General features: G+C 38.3%; 1 non-coding gene across 1 annotated transcript; it reads left to right on the top strand.

Annotated features, from left to right (window-relative positions):
• Nucleotides 1–890: 890 nt before the first annotated feature.
• LOC141709280 (small nucleolar RNA R71) lies at nucleotides 891–997 on the top strand. The gene has a single exon (XR_012569866.1). It is a non-coding gene; the product is annotated as a small nucleolar RNA R71 (small nucleolar RNA).
• Nucleotides 998–7,165: the final 6,168 nt, after the last annotated feature.

Raw genomic sequence — 7,165 nt, 5'->3', positions numbered from 1 at the left:
TCAGGCAGAGTGTGTTCAACAACATTCTTCCTTGGTTCTGCCGCTTTCTCCTTTTGCTTAGCTTCTTCATCACCAACTTCAGCTTCTCCTTCTTTTGCTTTTTCAGCATCAGCAATTTTTCCAGACCTTAAGGTAATAGCCTTGACTTGCTCTTTAGCTTCCTTCCTGCCTGGCACTTCAGTATCACTGGGAAGGTGCCAGGTTGACGATTAAGCACTGCATTGGCTATTTGACTGATTTGATTTTCCAAGGTCTTGATAGAAACCGCCTGACTCTTGCACAACAGCTTAAGTTCCTCAAAATCAGCACTAGAGGGTGGAGCTGCACCGCCTTGTTGAGGATATGATTGCCTTTGAGCATAATGTTGTGGTTGCTGGAATCCAGGTGGATTGAACTGTTTACTTACGCCTTGCTGATATGGTTGCTGAATAGCATTCTGATTATTACTCCAGCTGAAATTTGGATGATTTCTGTTGTTAGGATGATAAGTAGCTGGTACAGGCTGCTGCAGTCGCTGATAATTGTTCACATACTGAACAGATTCATTAACAAGAGAACACTGATCCGTAGCATGAGAACCTACACAAAGCTCACATACCATAGCTATCTGATTGACTCCATAGGTGGCTAGAGAATCGACCTTCATAGACAGCGCTTGGAGCTGCGCTGCAATAGCTGTAGCTGCATCAACTTCCAGAATACCTGCTACCTTCCCGGGCATCATCCTTTGAGTTGGGTTTTGATGCTCATTTGCAGCCATAGTCTCAATAAGATTATAAGCCTCAGTATAGCTTTTGGCCCACAAGGTGCCTCCAGCTGCTGCATCGAGCATAGGCCGAGATTGGGCCCCCAAACCATTATAGAAACCAGTGATCACCATCCAATCAGGCATTCCATGATGTGGACACTTTTGCAACATTTCCTTGTAGCGCTCCCAAGCTTCGCACATAGATTCTGAAGGTTGCTGCGCAAACTGAGTAAAAGCACTCCTCATAGCCGCAGTCTTCGCCATTGGATAAAACATCACCAGAAACTTTTGCGCAAGATCTTGCCAAGTAAGGATAGACCCAGATAGTTTAGAATGTAACCAGTCCTTAGCTTTATCCCTCAGTGAGAATGGGAAAAGCCTCAGCTTGATAGCCTCATCAGTCACACCATTATATTTGAAAGTACTACAGATCTCGACAAAATTCCTTATGTGCATGTTGGGGTCTTCATTCGCAGCACCTCCGAAAGAAACATAATTCTGCACCATCTGAATAGTGCCCGACTTAATTTCAAAGTTATTGGCCTCAATAGCCGGGTGTATGATGCTAAACTGAATATCATCAATTTTAGGCCGAGAAAAGTCCATAAGAGCTGGATCTGCCGAAACTATACGATCACCCATGATTACTGGCTCTTTCTGCTCACTTCTTGAATCCGAATCTTCAAATTCTATCTTCTCCGGAATATCAAGAACTTCGTCTGTCTCCTCAGTCGTATCTAAAGTCCTCTTTCGAGTACGAGAACGTGTTTGCATAAACGCTCGCTAAGGTACCTGAAACACAACCGGAAACAATAAGTAACACGTCTTAATCACTGAGTCCTAATGACCAATGATGGTAAGTACATAAACTAAACAAATACGCCGAGTCCCCGGCAGCGGCGCCAAAAACTTGTTAGGGAGAAAACACGCGCTAATAACACACGCAAGTATACGCGTTCACAAGTAATATAGAATACTTTCTAGTTCATTCCCACAGAGACTCAGACTAATTATGTTCAATTAAACTCACTCACCAATGTATGATTACTTCTCAATGTTAAGACAATAACACTTAGATTTAATTAACTAATTATTAACTACAATTAACTACGAGAATTAAGCACTTAATTAACACTTGAACTAACAATATTAAAACACTCATAAGATCACAACTTCATTACTACTTCCTTCAATAGTCATTGTTATTACCCTTAGCATGCAACATTGATGATATTAATCAAATAACACGAAACTGATAAAAGTCAACTTTCGTTGTCCTAATACCATTCTACCAAGCATCCACAATTAAGATAGAAGTTGAATAGGCATCAATTATGTTGAGTCCCTATTATGTCTACAGAAATTGAAAACATAACGATTTAAGCACAAGTTATTCCTTTTGATTACACAGGGCGAATAAAACGGTTAGAGTTACCTACTAATCATGTATACTCTTACATGAACCTATGCTAGCATGGCAAGTTCTAAATCTCAAGATTCACCGTCGCTTCACAAGAGATTAACACCCTATCTTAAATGTTCGCGACGCACATAAGACGAATAAGCACAACCAATACTAGATATCATACAATCATCACACACTAAGGTATTAAACAACTAACTAAAGAATTCCATAGTAAATCCGTTACGACCCCACGATCATGATTAGCCCTTGATAGCACTCATCGTCATTATGGGTTCATATGAAAACATGATAATAACACACGAGAATAATAACTAAAACTAATTATATTCAACCAGAGTACGTCACAAGAGTAACTAGGTTCAAAGTAAAGAAAACTAGCATCCAACGTTACAACGAAATAAAGAATCACAAGAAAATATGCTTCCTCTTCGTTGCGGTGTGCTAAAACGGTCTTCTTCCTTATCTCCTCGCTCTTCGATTAATACTACGATCCAACCTTTGTGAAATGTCTCTGAAATCTACTTATATAGGAGTCCCATAAAGCCCAGCTAACTCAGAAGTTGGAAGTTAAACATAATCAGGAGTTTAAAATATTAATTCTGATTTCCCGTCCCTGCACGGCCGCTCAGCATTCCTGAGCGGGCGCTCAGCTTCCTGAGCGGTCGCTCAGTTGAGCTGAGCGGTCGCTCAGTTGAGCTGAGCGGGCGCTCAGCTCCCTACTGGAAACTGCTCTGTTTTTCTCCCGTTTCTTCGCTGCAATCTGCTCCTATCTTCCCGCTTACAACGCTAAACACATGCCAAGGCTTATTATTGATGAAATCTCTCCCGAAATGCAATTAATACCCTGAAATGCACAAACACTAGAAAAATGCATCAAATACACAAAATACTTGATTTCAAGACATCAATTCAAGCCATTATAAGACGTTCTAAGTGGTATAAAATGCCACTTATCATGTGCCTGTTGAAGAACAAATACAAGAACACCAACAAGAGCCTTCCCAAACTGAAACCCTTCCTTCTTTACCATTAGAAGCTAGGAAAGCAACCACTTCATCCTCTCAAAAGGTTGAAGTGAGTAAAAAGAAGAGAAAACAGGCACCCTTGAGTATTATAAACAAGTGTGGTGAGAAACAAATACAAATAGTGTCTAACCTGGTTAAGAAACCAAATAAGGTAAAGAAATCTGAGTTGACCACTCAATTGGCTACCTCTGCATCCTCGCAAAAGGATGTAGTTGAAAATGAGTGTTTAAAACAGACTCTAGAGGCATCCTCTCAATAGGGTGTCTTTATTGAACAAAGCACTCTCCCTAGTGCATCTTGTAAAGAGTCTACACCACAACTGGAACAAATTTAAGTTTATGAAAGAAGAAATAAAGATGGCACACACTCTGAGAGCACATCATTTGAAGCTCCTACATCTATTCAGGGGGAGCTTCCAACACTCAATTCTCAGATCACTAATCTAATCTCTCAAATTTCTTCTACATATAATGAAACACTTATATCCATTTCACAAGTGTTGCCAACATCCAGTGACATAGTTCATAAAATTGTGCTCACCACCCAGGAACCATAATAAGTTGGGGAGAGGTTACACTCTGGGATAGACATTGATGACACCAACAAAAACACAGGGGTTTCATCAGTTATTACTGAAGACCATGTGGTTGTAACAAATGCACCTTCATGTGCAAATCAATATTCACAAATTGAAAGGTTTGAGGGTAGTACTCCTGGGGGAGCTATCTAAATCCTCTCCAATTCAATTGGAGGTTCCTCAGGTAGGGACAACTCCCCTCAAAACCCTGGCTAAAATTGCTTTAGCAATTGAAGCTAGGAGTCCAATTGTCAATGACCCAAACATTGGGGAGACAAGTCAAGCACATTCAGGTGCCAGTACTTTGCAAGAAGAACAAGGGTTTGAGGCCATGGTCCATGACGGTACATGGTCAAATCCCCCTAATTCAAATAGAGGTTCCCATTCTTAATGAACAACACATTGTCACAACCACAGTTTCTACTGTGAGCTCAAATGTGATTCCAATCACAGGGTTACCTATTTCTTCACAACCCTCTACCTCAAACCAAACAAATATACCATATACCCCCAACCCTACATAACAACCCTCACACCTCATCTCACAGTGGCTGCACGATGCTCAAACTCAGCCAATAACCATGAATGATCTTCTAATGGACCAACTCTCTGGCCTTGCTAATATAACCCAACAATTGCTCATAACTGATATGTCCAATCAGGATTATCAGGCTATCTTGCTTTTTTATAACATAGATGTTGAAGAATAGCAGCAAAAGATTGTCAATAAAGCCAAACAAGATGGAAATATTGATGCTTGGCTAGACAAAGACTTCAGTTTGGAGATGAATGAGGTTTTGGCTAGGTTTAGATAAGAATATATCACTATCCTAGGAAACAATGCAAAAACTCTCAGTCCATAAGAAGTTTATGATGCTATTACAGAGTTCTACAAGGAACAACTCAAAGATTTTCACCTCATTGGTAAAGCACTACAACAGACTCTGAATAGTCATCAAGACATAATCAGGAGATTTGTGTAAGACAAACTGGATGACCTTGTGCCAACTCAGGTGGAAATCAAGACTACATTCAACAAATTTTCTGAGCAAATGGCAAGGTTTGATGTCACCAGTATGGAGCAGAGCATCAAAAATCTAAAGCAATCATTTCTGGCTTTGCATGAAATTGTCCAGAATCACATCACAAGTAACAATGACATAAGGGTCAAATTGGATCAACTACATCAAGCTTAGGGATGAAAATCGGGTCGGATCGGATCGGGTATTGCAGAATCCATATCCGAAAATTTTATCCATACCCGAACCCGACCCGAACCCAAAAAATACCCGAAAATAAATATCCGAACCCGATCCATCGGATTTCGGATCGGATTCGGGTATACCTGAAACTCGAATTTTTTTTGAATTGGATATTCATTCCCGAACCCGAAACCCGAACCCGAACCCGAAATCTGATATTTTGTAAAATTATTGATATTGCAAGTTCTTGGGATCGAACACACGACTTGTAGAGAAATAGTTTTAATGTGTCATCTTCAACTACTTCACGACATCATTAATTGTGTTATTAGATGTATAACTAATACTTAAAAAATCAATTCAATTGATACCCAATTAATTATATTTTTAACTGAAAGATGTTTTGTTAACTTTATCAACCTTATCACTGTTTAAATTATTGAATAATAATATTTCATTGAACTTTATTATTAGTTATTTTTTACCATAAATATAAAAATATACTATATGTTCTAAAAATTATATAATAATATGTATAAATTATATTATATAAAATAATATATATAATATATTGTAATATGTAATATACATAATTCTAATATTATATATATGTAATAATTCGTGTTTTTCGGATTTCGGGTTCGGATCGGGTTCCGATAGAGTTTCAGATTTCGGATCGGGTTTCGGATCGGTATACCTAATATCAAAGTCCAAATCCAAAAAATTTTGGGTTTAAAAATTAAATCCATATCCAAATACAAATCTTAAAAATCGGGTTCGGTAAATCTAAAATTTTGGGTTTCGGATCAGATATCTACAGGATCGGATTATTTTGCCATCCCTAATCAAGCTAGGTTTGAACCTTCGGCTCTTTTAATTGAGGGAATCAAGGAGTCTCTTTAATACACATTTGGTGCTTCTGTCTCATCAAGCTCATAACAGCCAATCTCCACATCCATAAATCTTCAGATTCAGTCTCTTCAACAACAAGTTTCCACTCTGCAAGCTTCCAATGACTCACTCGCAGCTCAGGTCATAGCAACAAAATGAAAAAAGGCCCTAGTAGACTCCTACAAGCATCTTCAAATGCAGAATTCTGTCTCTTTGGGACACTACACCATATATGGCCTCTCCCAACACTTTTTTTGGTGTTACACGCAAAAATGTTACCTTACATCCCCCAAAATTGATCTAAGCTAACATTTTTTTTAACGTTACAGTAGAGATTAAAAAGTGTTACCATAGACAGGAGCAAATTGCTATTGTAATATAAAAAAAATGTTAGCATTGATATCAAAAAATGTTAGAACTGAAATTTTAGGTGGTTCTTTTTTCCCTTTGTACAAGATTTAGGCGGTTCTTTTTTGGACCAAATTTTTGGGCGGCCCAAAACTAACTAATACCACGCTCATCTCAAAAAACGCATCTCACAAACATACACAAACACTCTCGTCACACCCTCACACATCAAAATACACACAAATAATTGGGTTCAGAGCTATTGCAGAAGATGAATTAGGTTTCAGAAGTAATCAGAAGAGTCTTCTCAATTGGGTTATAGCTGTTAGGTTTGAGCTGCGCTTGAAGTGAATTAGGGTTCAGAAATTGGGGCTTTTCTCAGTCGGGTTTAGGGTTTGATGAGGGTTTCTTTTCAATAGAGCTTTTCTTAGTCGTGTTTAGGGGCTGAGTAATTGGGGTTTTCAATCGCGATTGAATTGCCGAATGTTTCTCGTTTTCATGTGGATTCCTCTCTCTCTCTCTCTCTCTCAATTTCCATGGCTCTTACTAAAGCTGTTGCTTCCCAAATTGAAATGCCCACAAAATCAAATACTCTGCTATGTGGATATTATAATTTCTTCTATATGGATACTAGTAATACTCTACTGGAGAGATTTTGGTGTATAGTGGTGTATGTGTGCTCGCGCAAATCTAAAAAAATTAAATAAGAATCTGCTTAACTATCCTGAATTCAAACTTCTATTATTACAAGTTTTAAAATTTATTGTTGATGCAGATACGGAATAAAACAAGTGTTGTGGGATTGCATGATAAAGGTTTGTTAATGATCTGATATATATAGCATTGTAAATCCTAATTGAATGTGATTTTTTCAGAGTTTAGAATCTATGTATTTTGTAATTACTTTGTTGCGGTGATAATGGTAGCGATATTATTATTACCTACATG

Source organism: Apium graveolens, chromosome 2 (genome assembly GCF_009905375.1).
Source record: "Apium graveolens cultivar Ventura chromosome 2, ASM990537v1, whole genome shotgun sequence".
Lineage (NCBI taxonomy): Eukaryota > Viridiplantae > Streptophyta > Magnoliopsida > Apiales > Apiaceae > Apium > Apium graveolens.
The sequence above is the reverse complement of the archived record's forward strand: the minus strand, read 5'-3'. Positions and strand labels throughout refer to the sequence as shown.